The following is a 24,407-nucleotide window of genomic DNA, read 5'->3' as shown; positions in this document are numbered from 1 at the left end:
GAGGCGTTTATAAGACACTCCCATTACTAACTTGATAGTGATATTGTCTAAAAAAAGAAAAACACACCCCGAATAAAGTCCTTAAATTAAAATAATGACAAATACTCCTTTAATAAACCTAAATTAAACCAAACCAGCTATACTTATGTCAACGCTAGTGATGAGCGAGTATAATTGTTACTATTCGCTATACACACGGATAGTACGGTATTCAGGTTACTCGTTACATTGCGAGTATTTGTGTACTTGCATCATTATATTTGGATGTACCGACCTGAATTTTTGGCTCCTCCTTTGCAGCCACTAAACTTGCTGGGCTTCTTAACTAATCACAGTAATGCCACAGACATCTTGGTTGTGGCATTGCTGTGATTGGCTGGCCACCCAGCGTCAGGGTCTAAGTAAACCCTGCCACCGCCATTTTGCGCACATTACATGTACAAGCATAGGGAGAGATCGCTCATCTGCTAGGGAGAGTCTTTAGTCCTCTTGATAACACAAAATCCCTTATTGAGGGCTACCTGCAGTGTATACTAAGTCAGTGTAGAGTAGGGAGAGAGGAACACTGGAGCAGGGACAGTTTAAAGGAGCCGGTCACTAGCTCCATAATACCACCAAAAAATAGCTCTTTTCAGAGCTGAAGACACACAAAAAAGTCAGAGTACAGGTAGGGAGAGGTTAAAGTGTTCTTCCAGTGTCCATCTTAAAACAGCTCTTGCTAGAGGCAAAGCCATGGGCGGACATACCACCGGTTCAACCGGTGCCCAGAGCGGGAGGGGGTCCCCGACAGACATACGTAGCAATGATGTGAATGACCTCCGGCAGCAGTATTAATACTAACATGAAAAATAGGGGGGCCCGCTCTGCTGAACTCATGTGATTTCACGATCAAGCGGGCCTCCTTCCTCACCGGTTAGCATACATTATGCTGCTGTCCAGCCGGGTGTCATTGGTGAGGTGCTGTGCGGTGATGGGCGGCAGATGCAGGAATAGGAAGAGAGGAGTGAGGGAGGGGGAGGGGCTCTCAGTGAGTCACTGAAGCAGGCTCTGCTTGTGACTGACTGCTGTTGCTGTGCGCATGCTCACTCTTTCCAGAGCCTCAGTGATGTGTGGGACTGGGTCCTGGATGATACACGAGGGAGTGAGGGGAGGAATCACTGTGATGCAGCACCCAGAACGGAAATATATTGTCAGGTACTTTTTAATTTTAAAGAGCCAATTCAGCAAAACCATTTAATGCTTGTAAATTGTATAGGTGGCAATTCTAGGTGAGAATACCCCTGTGCATTTCCATAGCTGTCCATATATGGTGAGAAAGGGTGGGGGGCTTCACTGGTCATTCTAAAGACCATGCAGAAAATAAGCTTGGGACTGTGGTCATTTTACATGTTAGTTTTTGGATGGTGACATCACTGCTGTATGGGGTAGTTATATTATTGAAACTGGTATCCTCACTCTTATACAGGAGGCTGGGGTGGACATACTGTCGGTGCAGCCGATGCAGCTGCATCAGGGCCCAAAAGTGGGGGGGCCCTCGCAGGCCCCGGGACCATCAAGGACACCAGCACGCTATGGGGCCCATGAGTCGGGAGGGCCCTGTGCTAGTGCGGTCACTGGCACTGGGCCCCCCCCTTGCTATAACCTGAAATACTTACCTCTCCCTGTTCCTCTTCAGCTCCAGTGTCTATGACTCTCTGGTGTCTTAGGGCAGAACACGTAATGACTTCACTACAGCGCGCCCTCTGCGCTGTGCACTGCAGAGAGTCATAAGACGCTGAGAAGCCCAGAGCAACGGAGACTGGAGCAGCGGGGAAGAGAGACAGGTAAGTATTTCATTATTTTTATTTTTTTATGTATTGAGCATTATATGAGGTCCAGTATTCTGTATGAAGCACTACATGGGACCTGTTATTCTGTATTGAGCATTATATGAGGTCCATTATTCTGTATGGAGCATTATATGGGGCCCATTATACTGTATAGAGCATTATATTAGGTCCATTATTCTGTATGGGACATTATATGAGGTCCATTATACTGTATGAAACATTATATGGGTCCATTATACTGTATAGAGCATTATATGGGACCCATTATTCTGTATGGACCATTATATGGGGCCCATTATTCTGTATGGATCATTACATGAGGTCCATTATTCTGTATGGAGCATTATATGGGGTCCATTATGCTGTATAGAGCATTATATTAGGTCCATTATTCTGTATGGGACATTATATGAGGTCCATTATACTGTATGGAACATTATATGAGGTCCATTATACTGTATGGAGCATTATATGGGACCCATTATTCTGTATGGAGCATTACATGGGGCCCATTATTCTGTATGGAGCATTATATGAGGTCTATTATTCTGTATGGAGCATTATATGGGGCTCATTATTCTGTATGGAGCATTATATGAGGTCCATTATACTGTATAGAGCATTATATGAGGTCCGTCCATTATACTCTATGGAGCATTATATGGGGCCCATTATTCTGTATGGAGCATTATATGGGACCCATTATTCTGTATGGAGCATTATATGGGGCCCATTATTCTGTATGGAGCATTATATGAGGTCCATTATACTGTATGGAGCATTATATGGTGCCCATTATTCTGTATGGAGCATTAAATGGGGCCCATTATTCTGTATGGAGTGTTATATGAGGTCCATTATTCTGTATGGAGCATTATATGGGGCTATTATACTGTATGGAGCATTATATGAGGTCCATTGTACTGTATGGAGCATTATATGGGGTCCATTATTTTGTATGGAGCATTAAATGGGGCCCATTATTCTGTATGGAGCATTATATGGGGCCCACTATACTGTATGGAGCATTATATGAGGTCCATTATACTGTATGGAGCATTATATGGGGTTCATTATTCTGTATGGAGCATTATATGAGGTCCAATATTCTGTATGGAGCATTGTATGGGGCCTATTATACTGTATGGAGCATTATATGAGGTCCATTATACCGTATGGAGCATTATATGGGGCCCATTATTCTGTATGGAGCATTATATGGGGCCTATTCTGTATGGAGCATTATGTGGGGCTAATTATACTGTTTGGAGCACTATGTGGTGCCCATAATACTGTATGGAGGAATATACTGTTCAGTTTCGGAGCTATTGTAGAATTTACACTAGATATCACTCATCTAATGTAAGAAGTAAGTGAAATCTTTGGCATTGTACTATACCTATATTCCTTATCTGTGCAATATGAATCGTGGCATTTGTTAAAGGGGCCCACTGAGACACTTTCGTTCGGGGCTCATGAAAACCTGGAGCCGCCCATGTGTGACTGTCTGTACATGTGTATATATGTTTATACATGTGTGTGCATGTGTTTATACATGTATGTGTATGTGCGTCTCTGTTTATGAATGTATGTGTATGTATACGTGTATGTATGTGTGTATAATATGTGTGTGTATCTATGTGTCTATGAGTGAGTGTGCATGTATGTATGTATGTTTATGTATATACACATATGTATGTGTTTGTGTATGTGATCATATTTGTCTTTGTTTCTTGTATGATACTGTAATTGTAAAGAATAGGAAAATCAACCTGACTCTTTACATGGTTAATCACCAAATAATCACGTTTTCTCTGATCCATAGGATCCAACCACTGCCCCTCCCACCGAGATTCTGAGAACAGGGGTCTGCGGGCTCATCCTGGATGGAGCAAAATTGTGAATGCTTGGCCTCTGCTCGCCATTATCTATAGAGATGCTGAGCGCTTGGCTTGGCTGTTTCCATCAGTTCCATAGACAATGAATAGATCAAAAGTGAAGAATGCACACCTACAATTCATTCATGGCTGAGTTGCAGTCCTGTTCTCAGGATTGCTGGGGGTCCCAGTGGTCAGTCCTCCAAAATTCAGTAAGTTATCCCTTTTCATCGGGACTGGGGATAACTTGATTTATTTGGGGAATAACCCTTTATCAGACACCAGATGGTATACAAACCGGACATATAATATATACATGGTTGGGCTCAGCAGAACCAAATCCTAACGGAGATATAAATCTCCAGCTCAGTAACAAAATATATATATTTTTTTTTTCTTTTTTGAGGTGTGAGGGCCCAAATAGAACTTTTACTATTGTGCTGTGTGAACTGTGATGAGGGCAATCTGGCCTGTTGCTCAGAGCCCAAAGCTCCGGGGGGGTTCCATAGCCAGATTCCCCTTATCGCAAGCAACATGCCAGGCAGGGAGGGGGCCCAGACATACTTCTTTCCCAGGGGCCCCAAAGCAGTCAGTGTCCGCCTCTGAGCAAAGCAATATTTTTCCAGCACACAGAGTACTAGCATTTAGTGCTGCCTTATTTTTTTAATGCACCAGTCTATTTTCCCTGCTGTTTTTGGGGTCAGAGCCTGGCTTCGGCTATCCACATTAGTCCACTTAAAAAGGCATGAGGTGCCCTATGCAAAGCAGTAGTCCAAACATTTCCTACTGCCTGCTACCAAGCACTCACCAGGCCATTTTCACCACTGTTTTTGGGATCAGAGCCTGGCTTCTGCTGTCCACATTAGGCTGGTTTCACACTTGCGTTGAGGGGGGCTGCGGATGGCAGCCTACTTCCTCCTTTCTTTCTCCATGAAGCTCCGCCCATGCTCTCCCTACTGCAGCATGCATCCTGCGTTTCTGGCGTGCCTATCTTTAACATTAGGTACGCAGGTGGGTCGCCCTCCCAGGGCTGTGGGGTACTCGGTACCGGGCCGGTGTCAGTGGGATGTGTCACAGCGGTGGTGACCCGGTCCGTGGCCCTGGGTGCCTAAATCAATGGTAGTTTGTAGTTAATGTAGTTTAAGTGGAATGGAATAGTTCGTGACGCCACCTGTGGTGTTTGGCAAGCAAGATGTTAAGCCAACGCTGCGTGCAGAGCCTCTGGGGCTGATGGTGTGTTGCAGCATAGATGGCGTAGCTCCCCACAGGTGAAGCTGTAACCCCAGGGCAGTGTATAGGCGCAGGCGGTGTGAGGAATGTTGGTACCCAGATGTAGCAGTGCTGGCGGCGTTGGTGCACAATTGAATGGAAGACACCAGGGCTTGTAATTCCAAAGCTTTACTCACAGTTCATGGTACACACTGGTGCCTGCCTCCGTGCCGTGTCCTCCGGGGCAGAGACTCAAACAACCTCCCGGGCAAGTCAGGCTTCTCCTCTCCAACACTCCGCCAACATGTACCTTTCCTGAACGACTCATCTATTGCGCCTTTTAGTGAGAAGAGCTCCAGTACCGTGGTACTCCTCCTGTCAGATGTTCCTAACAACTCTCCTTGTACGGCAGACAGCTGTAGCCTACTTCGGGGACTCCCTTTATCCTGAGTCCCGGCTCTCTATACAGATGCTGTTGTGCCCCAAGTCGTGGATGGGAGTAGTGCACTTACAGCCAACTACTCCACCGGTGTCTGCTGCAGAACCATAAGTGTCCATACAACCTCGGGGACCGGGCCCCGGCCTTGCGCTGAGAACCTATAGGCAGGGTTCCTCTTCCAACCCACAACTTCTCTCTGTCCTCTCTACTCCTTCGTTCTGCGCTGTTCCTTCTCTCTCTTATGGAAGCTTAGGTTGCAGTTCTACATCTTTCTCCTTCTGTTCCTTTCCCGTGCCAGCTGGCTCAGATCACTGAGGCAGCTGCAGCACTCCTTCCTCCATCCCTCCTCCAGGGATCCATCCTCAGACTCTTCTGACTGACTGACCTGTAATTCTAAACTTTCCCAACCTATTCTATATCTCAACTCCACCCACCTCCCAGCACATCTCATGTTACAAAGCAAGGATCCATGAAAGGTGCTCTGCTATCCTCTAAGCATGGAGCCGCAATCTGGTCCATTGCTGAACTATCCTGTGTGTGGGTGCAGGTGTTGGAGTGTGGAAAGGAGTTCCCAACTTACCTAGTTGGTGAGGCACTACACCTTAGGAGAAGGTGCAGTACCTCTGTGGTGACTGAGCCTCAGGGGCGCCACACAGGGACATGCATTGTATGTTGATGCGTCCACATGCGGCGATTTGATGTGTGCGGCGGCCGAACGGAAATGCAAAATTTTGTGTTTCCATGCGGTCGCCACACACACCAAATCACTGCGTGCAGACGCATCCGCATACAACACATGTCCCTGCGTACCCAATGTTAAAGATAGGTACGCAAGGAAACACAGGACACATGCGACAGTAGGCGGAGCTTCACGGAGGAAGAAAGGAGGAAGTAGGCTGCCATCCGCAGCCCTCCACAATGCAAGTGTGAAACTAACCTCAGTCCACTTAAAAAGGCGTTACGTTAACTACACAAAGCAGTAATCCAAACATTTCCTACTGCCTGCTCCAAACACGCACAAGGCCATTTTCTCCGCTTTATTGGGCAGTCAGAGCCTGGAATCTGCTGTCCATATTTGTCCACTTAAAAAGGCATTAAGGGCCCTACACAAAGCAGTAATCCAAACATTTCCTACTGCCTACTACCAAACATACACCAGGCCATTTTCCCCGCTGTTTTTGGGGTCAGAGCCTGGCTTCTGCTGTCTGCATTAGTCCGCTTAAAAAGGCGTTAAAGGGAATCTGTCACCTCATTTTCAGCCTATAAGCTGCGGCCACCGCCATCAGGGGCTTATGTACAGCATTCTGTTATGCTGTAGATAAGCCCCCGATGAAACCTGAAAAATAAGAAAAACTCGTTAGATTATACTCATCGGGGGGCGTAGTAAGGTGCGATGGGTGTCGCGGTTTGGTCCGGCGCCGCCCATCTTAATGCGATGATGTCCTCCTCCTTGCTTCTCCCTCGGCTCCTGCACAGGCATACTTTATCTGCTCTGTTGAGGGCAGAGTAAAGTACAGCAATGCGCAGGTGCCGGGAAAGGTCAGAGAGGTCCGGCGCCTGCGCACTGCAGTACTCTGCTCTGCCCTCAACAGGACAGATAAAGTACACATGCGCAGGAGCCGAGGGAGAAGCAAGGAGGAGGACATCATCGTTTGAAGATGGGAGGCGCCGGACTGGACAGCGACACCCACCGGACCGAACGCCTGGGTGAGTATAATCCCTCTCTTTTTTCTTATCTTTCAGGTTACATCGGGGGGGCTTATCTACAGCATTACAGAATGCTGTAGATAAGCCCCTGATGGTGATGGCTGCAGCTGATAGGGCTAAAATGGGATGACAGATCCCCTTTAAGTGCCCTAGGCAAGCAGTAGAGTTGAGCGAAACGGGTCAAAAAAATTTAAAAGTCGCTGACTTTCGCCAAAGTCGGGTTTCATGAAACGAAACCCGACCTTAGCGCGAGGTCGGCCACGAGGTCGGCGACCATCGCACCAAAGTCAAGTTTCAAAAGATGCTTTTGCGCCCTTTTTCAGCCAATCAGGAAGAACGGACACTGTGGGCAACGTGATGACATAGGCAGCGGTTACCACGTTTGTGAAGGGCATGCAAGTGATTGGCTTGCTTTGTGTGGCGTCACAGGGGGTATAAAAGGGCGTGCACGCCGACCGCCATGTTACTTATGCTGATCTCAGAATAGGGAGAGCTGCTGCTGATTCTGTAGGGAGAGCGTTAGGCAGGGAAGAAGATACCAAAAACTACTTCTGCTGCTAGCGATTTTGCCTGTACAACACACCAGTTACTGTGCAGTGCAAGGGGAGGCTATATTTTGGTGCATCAGCTCTGTTGGTTATTAGGCTGCCTTTTAAGGCTCCCTGATAGCTGCACTGCTGTTTTCACACTGCTGAGCAAACTGCTTTTTTCAAAGCAATCCAAATTTTATTGTTTTGTCCTGGTGAATTACTGAGCGTTCATTCTTTCACACACCATACAGCGGTGTACGCTCCTCACTCAGTACCGTGTACCGGCTGGTATCACGGCCAAATTGAAGCTAAGTGTGTGACTCTGTAAGGAAAAGCCGAGGAGTTTGTCCGTTCTTACAGACCTACACTCTAGGGAGATTCCAATTCTGCCCAATTCTATATACATCTTGTAGTTAGTCATACACTAGGCAATTTCTGCCTGTCACATTTCGGTGTAATCTGTCCTGGGCCAGAGACAATAGTTCAGCGTCCTCCAATCTACAGTGAGATTCAAATTCTCACCAATACTCTATACAGGTTCTGTCTTCTCATACACCAGCCAATTTCGGCCTGTCACATTGCGGTGTAATCTCTACTGGGCCTGAGACAATAGTTCAGCGTCCTCCAATCTACAGTGAGATTCAAATTCTCACCGATACTATATACTGCTTCTGTCTTCTCATACACCAGCCAATTTCTGTCTGTCACATTGCAGTGTAATCTCTACTGGGCCTGAGACAATAGTTCAGCGTGCTCCAATCTACAGTGAGATTCAAATTCTCACCAATACTATATACAGCTTCTGTCTTCTCATACACCAGCCAATTTCTGCCTGTCACATTGTGGTGTAATCTCTACTGGGCCTGAGACAATAGGTCAGTGTCCTCCAATCTACGGTGGGATTCAAATTCTCACCAATACTCTATACAGCTTCTGCCTTTTCATACATCAGCCAATTTCTGCCTGTCACATTGCGGTGTAATCTCTACTGGGCCTGAGACAATAGTTCAGCGTCCTCCAATCTACAGTGAGATTCAAATTCTCACCAATGCTATATACAGCTTCTGTCTTCTCATACACCAGCCAATTTCTGCCTGTCACACTGCGGTGTAATCTCTACTGGGCCTGAGACAATAGTTCGGCGTCCTCCAATCTACAGTGAGCTTCAAATTCTCACCAATACTATATACAGCTTCTGTCTTCTCATGCACCAGCCAATTTCTGCCTGTCACATTGCGGTGTAATCTCTACTGGGCCTGAGACAATAGTTCAGCATCCTCCAGTCAACAGTGAGATTCAAATTCTCACCAATACTATATACAGCTTCTGTCTTCTCATACACCAGCCAATTTCTGCCTGTCACATTGCGGTGTAATCTGTCCTGAGCCTGAGACAATAGTTCAGCGTCCTCCAATCTACAGTGAGATTCAAATTCTCACCAATACTATATACAGCTTCTGTCTTCTCATACACCAGCCAATTTCTGCCTGTCACATTGCGGTGTAATCTCTACTGGGCCTGAGACAATAGTTCAGCATCCTCCAATCTACAGTGAGATTCAAATTCTCACCAAGACTCTATAGACCCTTTACCTTGTTTTACTGTACCATATAGCTGTTGTTATTTTGGGTACCTTTTTCAAAAAAATGAAGAAGCATGGTGGAAGAGGCCGTGGAAGTGGGCGGTGGTTGCCAGCTGGTCCTGATGGTGGTGTTGGTGGTGGTGCTTCTGCTGGTTGTGGCAAAAGCACAATAGCACCTAAGGCAGGAGGTGGTGAGCCGGCGTCATTGTCTGGCTCCACAAGGCCTCGTAGGCTCCCTTTTCTGGGAGCAGGTAAACCGCTTTTAAAGCCGGAGTTTCAGGAACACGTTTTGGCTTACATTGCTGACACAGCCTCCAGCTCTATCGCCTCTTCTTCTGAAGTTTCAAAAAATAAAAGCACTGCGTCATCAGTAGAGGCTCCTGGTCAGGAACAACACCTTTCCTTGTGTCCTTCACCCCTACCAAAAGTGAAGTATGCGGCAGGCCACATTACAGATTACTCCATGGAGCTCTTTTCTCATACCATGCCTGGGTTATCAAGTCAAATCGTGAATTCCCCAGTCCAAGATAAATCTGACATGGAGTGCACTGATGCCCAGCCACTGCTAGATGATTCTGCTGGTACATTGACCCAGACCACTACATTCCCCTCACACTCTACACAGCCAGAATCTGACCCTGAGGAAACTCAGGTTTCCCTTCCCGCATACTATACCACCTTACAAGGTGACAAAGAGGAAGGTGCAGATGAAAGTGCAGGTTCCTTGAGCAGGTTTGGGGGGATACTCATGGGTGACGGCACTGGCACACCCACCATCAGACACACCGCCACACACCGCCGTACTATGAGGGGCCCTGTGCCAGTGCCGTCGCCAATGAGTGGGCCCCCCCGCTTGCTCCGGATCACAGCACTTGCAAAGTTGAAACACTTACCTCTCCCTGCTCCACCGCCATGACGTCTTCCGCGTGTCCTGACAATGATATTCTGATCAGAGAGCGCAATTACATCACGTCTGTACGCCCTCTGCCTAAACAGCCAAGTGGAGTGAGATGGAAGATGGGGACGACGAGGAGTCCAGACTAGTATAGGGATTCCCTAGCGAGGAGACTTATTTAATTGTTTTCAATGTTGGGACAGCAATTTTTGGGGAGCACTATACTCTGGAAAATGATATATGGGGCCCACCATACACTGGAGCAATCCAAAGGTGGACATCAGACACTGGAGCAGCATTTACAGGGCCTATTAAACAGTGGAGCATTAGAAATGGGGCCCATTATATATGGAGCATTATTTGGGCCCATAAGACAGTGGAGCTTCATCCATGGGGAACAACATATACTGTAGCATTATGTGGAGCTCATCATATACTATTTCAAACATTATATGGGACCAATGATTCTGTATGAAGAAATACAGTATATGGGCCTCATTACTCTGTATAGCGCACTATGCGGTGCCCAGAATATTGTATGGAGCAATATACTGTCCGTTTTTGGAGCTATTGGAGAATTTAAAATGGATATCAGTCATGAGATGTAAAAAGTGAAGTATTTTTCATTGTACTATACCGCTATTTCTCTACCGTATCGTAGCAACCTGAGTTGTGGTATGTGTTAAAGCGGAGCTCTTTGACCCAGGGCACATAAAAACTTGGAGCCAGCCCTACCCCTCCACAACTTTAGCCAAATAACCCCCAGTTTTCAGTGCGTAACTATTATTATGAAGTAAGTTAAGGTTGACAAGCTTCAGTAATAAAAATTGATGTTTTTGACATTCAAATGGGCACTGTAGGTGTGTTTAATGTCCTCCACTCCCTGCCGTATTTGCTTCCCCATTGACTTGCATTGGGTTTCGTGCTTCAGTCGGCCTTCGACTTTTCACGATAATCGGCCGATTTCGTTCGACCCGACTTTTGAGAAAGTCGGGTTTCATGAAACCCGACTCGACCCGAAAAAAGGCAAAGTCGCTCATCTGTAGCAAGCAGTAATCCAAACATTTCCTACTGCCTGCTACCACGTGTAGGGGGTGGACTGACCTATGGATCTGTCTGATGAAGAAGGAAAATGTAAAAGGTGATGTGTACAATGCTTTAGTCTGACTTGAATGTATATGTGTGGGACAACAGCTAGAATTAGTGAAGGATGGTGTAGTACCGGGTTTTGGCCACAAGATGGGGACAAAATAGTGAGAAAAGGACTCAATAGCAAGCTTTAGGCTAGGGAAACTGCAGTCATAGTGGGCAGAGTTATGGACTGGGAAGGGGATTTCCAGGATGAGAAGATAAAAGGATAGAGAGTCCCAGGGGCAGGGCAGACACCAAGGAGGCAACAACAGGGAAAGGAACTCAGGAGAAGACTGAGGAAGGAAGAGCTCAGGAAAAAAGAGGAGAGGCGGAGACTCGGAGGGGGGTGGCTCTGAGAGGACAGCTGCTGGTCAGGAAGGCACTGACTAGAGGAGGCCTGAGGTACCGGACGGCTGGGCACTGAAGGAGCAGTAAGTGTTGCAGCGGGCAGACTAGGTTGAGGGAAGCGCTGTGGCCGTGGGCCTAACGGCAGCCACAGTGAGGGAACCTAGGGGTCTTCGCCGAACAGGAGACGGAGGAGGTGATGGGTACCCAGGCCTAGGAGCAGAAGCTGTCATGGTTGCTGTGGATTTCAAGAGGAAACACAATAAAGTTGATCAGATAGTGATAAGATGGTCAAAAAGGAGCGCCAGCCATGCGAGATAAGGGGAATAATGCGACTCCAGCCGGGTACCTCAAAAGAGGGAAGTAGTTGCAATTGTGGATGATAACACGGTCAAAGAGGAAGACACCTGAGGAAGACAGACCATTCTGTTGAAGCACGTTGTGGATATGCAATAAAAAGATTTTATTTGACTATTCCCCCTTTTTGCGCTCCTCTTTGACCGTGTTATCACCCACAATTACACAATAAAGTTGGACCTGATTGAACGGATTTCTGCATCTGTCTCCAGTCTGTTCCACAGTTGAAAGGGACCACCCCCCAGTCAGCACACGTACTACAAGTGGCATAGTCGGCAGGATCATCACCGCCCAATACACCAACTCTGAACGGGTTGAAGATTTGCCGGATTTGACCCAGAGTAACACTGCTGGTAAAGCTGGGTACTCTTCTACATTAACAGACTACAGGCTGGATTTGACTAAAAAGGAATCCTGAAAGAGACTTTGCGCACCTCCAGGAATGGCGACCGTCAGGATGGAGGAGGTTGGTCCTATATTGGACTACCAGGGGCAGCTATGCCGAGCCCGCCCCGGGGGGGAGCGGTGCACATCAAGTGACAATCGCCCCGTTGGGAAAGCTGGGTGCCGCTACAGGAAAGCTGGGCACCCTCCTACATTAAAGGACTACAGCAGAAGCTGGGAGCTGTTACAAAAGCCACAAGCTCTCACCCGTCCTGAAGACCTGCCGCAGCTGGAGTCCTCGACATCTGAGCCTGCAGCCCCAGAGCCGGATCACCTAGCGGAGGTGCACCCACACTCCACTGTCCACGCCAGAGTCGGAGACAGTGTGGGAAGCGGGACCCACTCTTCAGCCATTGGAGCGGCCGTCGCTGACACGTCCTGAGGAACCATCGGGCCTGGAGGCCGGCCCTGCCGGACGGCGGGATGAAGAACAGCAGCAGACACCAGGTGATGGGACCGGAAGCAACAGAGGAACAGCGGGGTCCTTTCCACGGGTGACGGCTGGTGACATCGAGCCCACCCTGCGGGAGGAGGCCAGCGGCATCATGGAAACTCTGGTTGAGTGTTACACTCGGTCCTTGTCCTGGCGCGGCACCCAGGTATGCTACTGTTACACCTGGTCCCCGTCCTGGTGCTGCATCCAGTTGTGCTGCTACTCCCCGTTCTGGGCACTCACCTCGTGACTCGCACGCTGTCCTTAGGCAGCAGCCTGCCTCCTCTGTGTCTCATGCTGCTGCTCAGCATTCAGGTCACTCCCCTGCCTCCACCTCCTGGCATCCTGTTGGCAGATCTGCAACTAGAGCTATTAGGGCCCACCCACGTGGTCTCCTGCCTTCTTAAGGGGACAGCGTGCATTTTTCAAAAAGTGCAATTATCCAATGGCAGCGCACTGGCTGCTATTTCTGGCCTCTCCTCCAGAGGGAGAGCACTGGAGCAATGAGTATCAATCATTGCTACATCCGGTTCTTATGCTAACCTGTCTGCGCTGCGTCTGCAGTCTCTGTGCATTGTCTAATGCTATCTGTCTCCACAGAGTATCAGTATCCTGTGCGTCCTGGTTATATCTGCAACCATCTGGGCGAAAGCCATCCTGTTCCGCCAACAGTCATCCGAGTCCAAAGACTGTGTGAAGGTCACTGGAACAGACTCCTTACCAACCACCCGGATCCAGCACCTGTCTCATTATGGACTCTGCTGCTGCAATTACTGTTATCCCTTTTAGTCCCGCTGGGAAAGCTGCCACGTGTTCAGGGTCCAACTAGAGGTAGCACCTGTGTCCTCCAGGTATTCCATTCTGGACCTGTTTGAGGGGCTTTACTACGGGTACCCAGGGCTCACTAGTCATGCCCCCTTCGGAGCCCCTGAACCGTGGTCCCGAGGTTCCACTTTAAAAATAAAAATGAATGTGAACTTCACCATCTCTGCCTCCGCTTCCATTCGTTACATCGAGTCCCCGGAGGAGCTGTGGTGAGCGTCTTCCCGCCCTGGCCGGCGGCATCGCCGGCAGCCCCCCGCTTCCCCTCCTCGCCCAGATGCTAGGCCCAAAATCCCAGATAGTGATTTTCAGCCTCCCCACCTGGCCTCCTGTATGCAGCATTACCGGCAGGAGCTGAGGGCCGGACAGAGCGGGGTGAGTGCAACCTTACCCCGGCCAGTGACAGACCATGTAGCCTCAATGCTGTCCCACTGCAGGGATACGAGGCCCAAGGTCCACATCACCGGGCCCCCACGCTCCCTCTCTTCATCCTCAAAAAACCACCATGCCCTCCAGAGAAGATGGCGGTCCCCATGCAGAGGCAGCTGAGGATGCCTCTGTCCTTGTTTATTTCCCTCGGTTTTGAGACTCTGCATTTGCAGAGTCCTCTTTGGCCCAAGCCAGGGCCCAGGTCTCCCGCAAGGATGCGGCCCATGATGTACACCGCGGAACTCTCCGTGGTCCCTTCTTCCCCTTCTAGTGTATGTCTCTGTGGCCCCTTCTTCCCCTTCTAGTGCAAGTTTATACTGTCTAGGACTACCCCACATTCCCCCAGGGTAAGGAACCCTGCAACGCTCGTCTGGAGAGGGTCCACGACAATCTACGGGCCCTGAGGAAAATTGTTTGTGGGGCGCCTGTTGCGCTCCCGTAGCAGAACTACTATGGGGGAAGTGGGCACTCGTGTTCCTGAACTGGCAATCATCCTAGGGCCTGCAGCCATGGTCAGTCAGCAAGGAGAGATCTGGAGCACCACTGAACTATCCAATGGCGGGACTGCTGTGCACAGTGGCACAGCCTGGAGACTGTTCCACGTCCCCTCAGGGTAAGAAAAACCCTGGCTCCGGCAGCGTGTACATATGCTGTGCTCCCCACAAAGGAATGGGGAGCACCAATGTTTGAAGATGTTTAATAATGTTTGTGGAATGTTTGATAAATATTTGAGGTTAGAAATGTCGAAATGTAGGAAAATTTAGCAGATAGGCTGAATAGTTTAACTATTGCCAGAGGAGTTGGTAAAGTTATTATATGAAAAAGTGTTCAAAAAAGAGGTCCGAAATGTGAGGAAGTAGAAAAATGCTTGCCATGGCTAATCATAAAAGAAGAGGGAAAATGGTTTGTGAATTGGAACAGACAGTGGTCCACAGGTCAGGTCCTAGGTGGAAAGATACCCAAAATGGAGAAGGGGAAGATGGTGACCTGGAAGGCCAGAACCTCGGTCATTCCGCCCCTAGAGTGGAGCGCAGTTCTGAAAGTGAGAAAAGTGGGGGAGAGCACCAGTTGAGGAGTCCGGGTGGTCCTACCCTAATGAATGGAAATTGACATAGAGGCGTACGCGCCTGCGGGTAGCCATCTGCTACTCAGAGCTTAATTGCTCACGGCTCTGCCCAGCATCCCGTGCAGAGCTAGAAGGCTTCGGGCTCTGCTCAGCAACCGGCCACATAGACAAAAAGAAAGTGGGGAAGTAATAAAAGGGAAAATGAAGGATACGAGATTTTCGGGGACGGCAATGGTCAAAGGAAAGGAGAATGTAGGGGTGGACTGACCTATGGACCTGTCTGATGAAGAAGGAAAATGTGAAAGGTGATGTGTACACTGCTTTATTCTGACTTAAATGTATATGTGTGGGACAAAAGCTAGAATTATTGAAAGATGGTGTAGTACCGGGTTTTTTGCCACAAGATGGGGACATAGAGTAGTGAGAAAAGGACTCAACAGCAAGCTTTAGGCTAGGGAAACTGCAGAGTCATGGTGGGTGGAGTTATGGGACTGGGAAGGTGATTTCCAGGATGAGAAGATAAAAGGAAGGAGAGTCCCAGGGGCAGGGAAGACACTCAGGAGGCAACAACAGGGAGAAGAACTCAGGAGAAGACAGAGGAAGGAAGAGCTCAGGAAAAGAGAGAGGAGAGAGATGGAGACTCGGAGGGGGGTGGCCCTGAGAGGACAGCTGCAGGTCAGGAAGGCACTGACTAGAGGAGGCCTGTGGTACCATACGGCTGGGCACTGAAGGAGCAGTAAGTGTTGCAGCGGGCAGACTCAGTCGGGGGAAGCGCTGTGGGTGTGGGCCTAACGGCAGCCACAGTGAGGGAACCTAGGGGTCTTCGCCGAACAGGAGAAGGAGGAGGTGATTGGTACCCGGGCCTAGGAGCCGAAGCTGTCATGTTTGCTGTGGATGTCAAGAGGTCACCCAATAAAGTTGGACCTGATTGCACAGATTTCTGCATCTGTTTCCAGTCTGTTACGCAGCCGAAAGGGACCACCTCCCAGTCGGCACACGTACTACACCAAGCACGCACCAGGCCATTTTCCCTGCTGTTTTTGGAGTGAGACCCAGCCTTCTGCTGTCCACATTAGTCCACTTTATAAGGCTTTAAGTGCCCAACGCAAAGCAGTAGTCCAAGCATTTCCTACTGCTTTCTACCAAGCATGCACCAGGCCATTTTCTCCACTGCTTTTGGGATCAGAGCCTGGCTTTTGCTGTCCACATTAGTCCACTTAAAAAGGTGTTAAGTGCCCTATGCAAAACAGTAGTCCAAACATTTCCTACTGCCTGCTACCATGCCCACACCAAGCCATTTTCCCCACTATTTTGTCTGTGACAGCTAGCTTGGCTTGTGCCATAAAAATCTGAAAATCTGTGACGTGGACGTGGTGTTGTCAGTGGTGTGCAAAAAGGCACTGAGACTGTGTGAAGTCAGAAGAATCTTGATGCATCCACTATGTTCCTGGAAAAATTTCCTGGTCTGGAACGTAAACGTGAGTGGAAGTCAGAAGAGCGAAAGCAGATTCTGTCCGGATAGCAGGCAAGGCCTCTACGCATTTGTCAAGCAGCGACAAATCTTCCATGACCACAAAGTGTGCTATCGATACCTCCCGCCATTATCAGTCACAGGTGACATATGACTCCAAGTGGCCACTCCGAGGATCTGTTTACTATGTATACTTTGGTTGTCTCTGGTCTATCACCGTGCAGCATTGAAGAGGACATGAGGAGGTGGCATGCATTGATGTTCAAGTATTTGAGGACCTACGGCCAGAAGAAAGCCACTTAGAGAAATGTCATTTACTGTTTCCAGAGGTGGCAGCTGATGATGTTCAGACACAGTTGCCATCAGGTCAGCCTAAAATGTCAACTGGGAAGGAGGATGAGAAGGAAGACAAGGTGGTCGATGATGAGTTCACTGATCCGACCTGGACCCTTGGCACGCATAGCCATCACAGCAACACAGAGGAAGATGGATATGTAGCACCAACACAGGCACCAAGCGGTCATGGCTTGCCCAGAGTGAGAACTGGGTCAACTGTTCCCAAGAGCACCTCCGCTGTGTGCTAAGTCAGGGCAAAGGGGCATTCAGCCACTGTGTGGAATTTTTTTTCTGAAAGTCCTTCAGAGAATAACATTGTAGTATGTAGCATCTGTCATACCAAGTTGAGCAGAGGACAGGTCCAAGGCAATCTGAGCACCCCCAGTATGTGAAATCACATGGCAGTCAAGCACCCCAGTAAGTGGGCGGAACACCAGGGTACCAAATCTGTGTCTGCAGGTCAAACCACTGCCATGTTGCCTGGGCTATGTCCTTCAGAAAGTGCTGTTCAGGAAAGAGGCACTCATACGTCCTGCCCACAAGCTGCGGTTGCTCACGCACAAGAAACATCAACCACATCCACTTCCTTGTCCCAGTGAAGCATCTAATTGTCCGTACCTGAGAGTGTAGGCAGTTTAGACACCATTCTGTAACATCTGTGAGAGCATTCCTGGTACAGCTGTGGAGGAATTTGAAGGTAGCGTTCTCTTATGGGTGCAGCATTACCCGTTGGGATCTCGTAAGCGATTGCAGTGGTACAGCCAAAATCGTCCTCATGACTAGCAAATACGTCTTGATAGCGTCCGAGTACACATTCCACCTGCTGTATCTCCTGCGGTGTGAGCTCTGTTAGTTCAGCCCGCATTTGTTCTAAGATTCCTTATTTTTGCCGTGGGGGTTGTGACATTGAATATGTTAGGGCTGGCGGAACGCACCAAATAATAAAATAATAATAAGGTGCGTTCGCAGCCCGGGGTCCACCGTGCAGAGGTGGTAAACTGCTGCTTAGCAATGGCGGATGTATATAGCGGTATACAATAGGTCACACACGGGTTAACGTCACCCGGTGTGAACAGGGGTGGACTCTGTTACGTCACAGAGCCGCAGTACCGCGGAACATAAATGCCGGAGCCTGTTAAAACACACAGCACTCGGCAAGAGAGCGCTCAGTAAATGGTCACAGAACTCAGCCCCAAGGACACGAGGTCTGAGTCCCTCTAGACCTACTGAGTGTGCGGCATCGCACCTGCGGATGCCGCTAATGGACGCTGACCACCATGGCGTACAGAAAAAGCCACCAGTGAATGCTGATGGCAGTCTCTGACTCGGCCTCTAACTGGACCTCAGCCTGGGCGCTAGCAGGCTAGGCTACACAACACATGCGTACCAAGGGTAGAGGTTTCTTAATGAGTCATTCACCAGAGACATTCATGCATATATACAGCACTCACTACACATGGTCTAATCTTTTTCTATATTAGCTCGACCATGCGAACCTTTTATAGCAGCGTCCTTCTGGGACCTTCCTGACCCTCCTGATGGTCCAATCCGAGCTGGAGAAGGACCTGAGCATGTGACCTCCGATCTCCAATGAGAGATCATCCCACGGGCATGCTCAGTGGACCGAAAGGAGGACTTAGTCCCTGGAGTAGCTCACTGCTTACCAGCATGCATTGCTATAGCTGGACCAGAGGTGGCAGCAGCAACCAAACCCACAGAGCTGGTCTGAGCAGAGCACCGGGATCGACGAGTCTGCTGAGCAGCCTCCTCTGTGGCTGGAGAGGGATGGGAGACTGCCGAATGCAAGGCTCGGGATTCCTGCTGTACAGCGACAGGAACCCAACGCTTAACATTACCCCCCCTAGGGCTCGCTACGCTCAAATGCCGCAATGAGAAGCGGAGCGTGGATGTTGTTCACTGGCTCCCAGGTCCGAGCTTCTGGACCATGACCCTTCCAGTCCACTAGATAATATTTTTTGCCCTGTACCACCTTACACCCCACGATGGCATTCACCTCATACTCGTCCGAGGACAAGCTTGATGTCCCAGTAGATGGCTCCGAAAACCGGGACATGTGAACTGGCTTAAGGAGGGACATGTGGAAGGTGTCAGTGATACCCAGGTGTGGAGGAAGGGCTAGATGGAAGACCACAGGGTTAACCTGCTCAAGGACTTTGAAGGGACCAATAAAGCGAGGTGTAAACTTAGAGGACTCAACCCGCAGCCTGAAATTATGGGCGGAGAGCCACACTAGGTCGCCAGGAGCAAAGGTCGGAGCGGGGCGCTGGTGAGCATCGGCATAAACCCTCATTCTCTCCTTGGAGGCCTGGATGGCATCCTGTGTGCGGTCACAAATGTCACGTGCCTCCACCACCCAGTCTGCCACCCTTGAGTCGGTGGAAGACACGGGCATGGGCACAGGAACCCACGGATGCTGGCCGTAATTAAGGAGAAGTGGGGTTTGTCCGGTGGAATCGGCTACAGCATTGTTCAGAGCAAACTCTGCCCATGGTAGCAAGGACACCCAGTCATCCTGCCTGGCCAAAACAAAATGCCGCAGGTGCGTAACCAGAGTCTGGTTGGCCCTCTCTACCAACTCATTCGTCTCTAGATGGTAAGCTGAAGAGAGATTCAGCTCAATGCTGAGTAATCCAGCAGGCTGTTGCCGAGGAGACCGGTTCCTGGCGCAGGAGACACATGCCTGAATATAGTCTCTGACATCACGGGCCATATGCGGCCACCAGTACATCCTCGCCAGGAGCTCAGATGTCCTCTTGGTCCCAAAATGTCTACCCACCCTGGATGAATGAGCCCAAGAGAGAACCTCCGGTTGTAAATTAGATGGAACAAAAGTCTTGCCTGGGGGCACAGACTCTAGCGAAACCGGGGCCACAGTCCTCAGGCTCTCTGGAGGGACAATTAACCGAGGCTCCTCCTCCTCTGATGACACTACGGAGTGGGAGAGAGCGTCGGCCCAAATGTTCTTCTCCCCAGAGAGAAAATGGAGGGTGAAATGGAACCGGGAGAAGAACAGGGACCATCTAGCCTGGCAAGAATTTAGCCGCTGGGCAGTTTGTAAATAAACTAAATTTTTGTGGTCAGTGTAAACTTGGAAGGGATAGCGAGCCCCCTCCAGGAGGTGTCTACATTCAGAAAAGGACAACTTCATGGCTAGCAACTCCCTGTCCCCAATGGAAAAGTTCCTCTCCGCCGGTGAGAAGGTCTTGGAAAAGAAGCAAGGATGCTTCCGACCTTGAGCATCCTTTTGGAATAGGACTGCTCCAGGCTGACGGACGAGTCTTCCACCTCTAAAATAAATGGCTTTTCCACATTTGGGCGATGTAAAATGGGAGTGCTAGCGAAGTGAGACTTGATGGAGAGGAAGGCCTTGGAGACCTCCTCTGACCACAATTTAGGATTCGCTCCCTTCTTGGTGAGGGCAACCAAAGGATCTACCAAAGTTGAGAAGTGCGGGATGAATTGGCGGTAGTAGTTAATAAAACCCATAAAGCGCTGCACCGCTTTGAGGGAGTGAGGCTCCTGCCAATCCATCACCGCCTGTAGTTTGGCAGGATCCATGGCCAACCCCTGGGCCGAGATGATATAGCCCAGGAAAGGCAAAGACTCCTGCTCAAACACACACTTCTCCAACTTAGCATAGAGGGAGTTTGCCCATAGGAGATCGAAGACTTTGCAAACATCCTTCCGATGGGAGTCTATATCTGGAGAGTAGATGAGGATATCATCCAGATAGACTACAACCGATGCATATCCTGGAAGATGTCATTCACAAAGTCTTGGAAGACAGCAGGAGCATTACAGAGCCCGAAGGGCATCACCAGGTATTCATAATGCCCGTCCCTAGTGTTAAAGGCTGTCTTCCATTCGTCTCCCTCAAGGATGCGAATCAGGTTGCAAGCACCCTGCAGATCCAGCTTAGTGAAGATCCTCGTTCCCCGCAACCTATCAAAAAGCTCAGATATCAGGGGCAGAGGGTACTTGTTATTAACAGTGATGGCGTTAAGACCCCTGTAGTCAGTGCATGGCCGTAGTTCCCCATTTTTCTTCTGCACGAAGAAAAACCCTGCCCTGCAGGTGACACTGACTTCCTTTAAAGCCCCCTGCCAGATTCTCCCAGATGTACTGAGACATAGCCTCCGTCTCCAGGAGAGAGAGAAGATAAACTCGACCCTGGGGAGGCTCAGCACCAGGCAAGAGGTCAATAGGGCAGTCAGGGACAATGAGGCGGAAGGGTCTCCGCCACCCTCTTGGAGAACACGTACGCATAGGACCAATAGTGCTTGGGAAGAGAGGAAAGACCTGCGGTCACCTCAGTAGTAGCAACCTGAATGCACTCCCTCTAGCATCTACTAACACAGGATTTACTCCATTCAAGAATTCTCCCTGAGGACCACTCTATTTGAGGGCAGTGATACCGTAGCCACGGCATCCCTAATAGGATCTCATCAATTCCCTTGGGAATGACAAGCAGGGAGATGGTCTCCTGATGGGAAGGAGACATGGATAGCATAAAAGGGATGGTCTGATGGGTTATCTGTGATGGTAGTGTCGACCCATTTATCACCCGAATGGTCACAGGCTTGGCGAGCATAACTAGTGGAATTGAGTGCCGTCCGGCGAAGGTAGAAGACATGAAGTTGCCCTCTGCACCAGAATCCACACAAAGCTCTACCATATGGGTGGATGGGCCAATGTTAATTGTCCCCTTAAATGTCAGTTTAGAAGAAGGCGCCGCTGCGTATAGTGAACTAGCTCCTAAGGACACTAAACGAGGATGTTCTTCCAAACGCCGAGAACATCTGAAGGCGAGATGTCCTGACTGCTGGCAGATGTAACAAACCATGCGTGCACGAGCGGGCTGGGACTTAGAACCCTCTCATGACATCTCCGTGGCCTCATGTGATTCAGACGCCTGACCAGGAAATTCCAGAGGTTCGACGAAGCTGGGAGCCAGCCGAAACCTCCGCTTACACTGGGCTCGCTCCAACCCCCGCTCGTTAAACAAAGGTCGATGCGAGTGGAGACTGCTATAAGCTCCTCCAGTGTGGCGGGAATCTCCCTGGTGGCCAGGGCATCCTTCACATAATCAGCCAGTCCCCTCCAAAACACCAGAATGAGGACTTTATCCGGCCACTCCAACTCAGACGCTAGAGTCCAGAAGTGAATGGCAAAATGGCTGACCATGGACGAACCCTGTGTGGATGCCAGCAGTTGGAGCACCGTATCGTGGGTGACTCGAGGTCCCAAAAAGACCTGTTTCAGAGTGCTCAGAAACTGCGGAGTACTCTGCACCAGACGATCTTTGAGCTCTCACAATGGCGTAGCCCACTCCAATGCCCTGTCCGACAAGAGGGATATTATGAATCCCACCTTGGCCCGCTCTGAGGGAAAACATGCTGCCTGGAGCTCAAGGTGTATTGCACACTGGCTCACAAATCCCCTATGTCAGAGGGTTACACTACACATTGCGTTACTCCCTCTTTCAAGCTTCATTGCTTCCTGTCTCCGCTGTGCCCGGCTGGCAGCCTCCTCCTTGTACTCCTGAGAGACGCCGGGGCCCAGAACCGCCATCTCTTCTTCGTACCACACCAACCACTGGCTTTTCTGGAAGGGGATCCCTGTCTCCAGTGCTCGTCCTTCAGACATCTGGGAGGAGGTGACCGGGCTAGCGCCCACCAGTAGATCGATTAAGGCCTCTTTAGTCAGTCCCTGGTAGTCCAGGCCCAGGTCTCTGGCTCTCTCCTGTAAACTGCATACAGTCCAATTTCTGTACTCACTCTGTGGGTGGTTCTCCATTGGGTTACGCTCTGTTGATCCCACTTCTGACACCAGTTGTCACGGGGTCCTTCTCTGGTATCACACAATCAACAGAGCAAGCAAAGAGTGAACAATTCCAAGACCTTTATTCAGGCAAAAATACGAAAAGGTCCATATTCAGTCCACCACACAAAGGATAAGATAGTCCAGAATAAGAATGTAGTCCAGTAACAGGATAAAATGTCCAGGGAAACGAGATTCCAAAACTCTAGCATCAGAGGATAAAATGGGGCATTCTCTCTCTGAAGTGCTGTCTGAACACGATCCTGTCCACTCCGGAACTGACTTGCCCAGCTCCTGTTCTCCCCCGACCCCCTTCCTTGTCCAGGGAAAGTCAAACAAGTTGAGGCGGTTTCCATGCCCCCCAGAGGAGAACAAAGGGCCTTAGGGATTAATGCACTACAGGGGGTCATCAAGAGACAGATACAGTGAGGCTGTAGACTTACAATGTAATAAGAAAAACACTATGAAAATAGCTGGAATTGTTAAAAATAGGAATATACAAAAAATGACATCCACATAACATATCACACCATCACACCCTACAAGACTGGCTATCACCAGAAACTTATCTGGCAGCGGGAGGCTGGATAATGCCGGAACAGGGATGGCAGTGGACAAAGTCGCTGCAGCCACGCTAACAGCCTGAGCAGCAACTGCGGTAACATCCATGGCTTTGGTTGTGAGCTCAAGAGCCACCAACCTATCCTCCAGTGTTGTGAGCTCTCTTGATCCGACTTTTGAGGCAAGGCTCCCTCTGGTGGATATGGGTCGCCCTCCCAGGGCTGTGGGGTACTCAGTACCAGGCCGGTGTCAGGGGGATGTGTCACAGCAGCGGTGACCTGGTCCATGGCCCTGGGCGCCCAAGCAATGGGGAGATGTAGTTAATGGTAGAATAGTTTGTGACGCCACCTGTGGTGTTTGGCAAATATGGTGTTAGGCCAACGCTGCATACAGATCCACTGGGACTGATGGTATGTGCAGCTTAGATGGTAAAGCTCCCCACAGGTGGAGCTGTAGTCCCAGGGCAGTGTAGATGTAGCTGGCACGGGGATGTAGCAGTGCCGAAAGCGTAGGGAACAGACAAAACACAGCGGTTGTAGTTTCTGTACCTTTACTGAGTATATGCAGTCCAGAGTCCTGATTACAGATGGTATTGGAGCAGGTTAGCCTGGAAGCAGATCAGGATTCTCTCTCAGCAGAAGGGCTGTGCAGTCTCCTTCCTAGCGCTTTGTAGTGTGAAGCACTCCAGTACTTAGTTATTCTGAAATGCCTCTCTTCAGATGTTCCTAGAACTTTACTTGTATGACAGACAGCTGTAGCCTCTCTCGGGGACTCCTCTCCTGAGTCCTGGCTCTCTATTCAATTGCTGTTGTGTCCCAAGTCTTTGGTGAGAGCAGGGCATTTACAGCCCCCTACTCCTCTGGTGTCTGTGGCAGGACCGTTAGTATCCGTACCACCATGGAGACCAGGCTCCAGTCTTTGCTCTCTAGCGGTGAGGGAGCTCTCCTCCCGGAGCTCAACCTCCACCCTGCTCCACACGTCTGCACACGTGGACGTCCTCACACTATCTGCCTACTCCTTCCTCCTGACCCTCAGAGAGTACTCTGCTCCTCAATCCTGGTTCAGAGTTCCCCCTGCTTGCCCGGAGTGGAACTGTGTTGCAT

At 49.6% G+C, this 24,407-nt stretch overlaps 1 protein-coding gene and 1 long non-coding RNA gene across 2 annotated transcripts in view; one reads left to right on the top strand and one right to left on the bottom strand.

Moving 5' to 3' along the window:
- The window catches only part of LOC141048288 (transmembrane channel-like protein 1), a 397,123-nt gene that overhangs the window by 326,964 nt on the left and 45,752 nt on the right, over window positions 1-24,407 (bottom strand). The window lies entirely within an intron of this gene.
- Window positions 1,101-13,760, top strand: LOC141048342 (uncharacterized). Its single transcript, XR_012220032.1, has 2 exons — window positions 1,101-1,194; window positions 13,379-13,760. It is a non-coding gene; the product is annotated as an uncharacterized lncRNA (long non-coding RNA).

The sequence above is a fragment of the Dendrobates tinctorius genome, unplaced genomic scaffold (genome assembly GCF_039654945.1).
Source record: "Dendrobates tinctorius isolate UK_male_01 unplaced genomic scaffold, ASM3965494v1 ptg000134l, whole genome shotgun sequence".
Lineage (NCBI taxonomy): Eukaryota > Metazoa > Chordata > Amphibia > Anura > Dendrobatidae > Dendrobates > Dendrobates tinctorius.
This window is presented reverse-complemented; position numbering and strand designations above follow the sequence as displayed.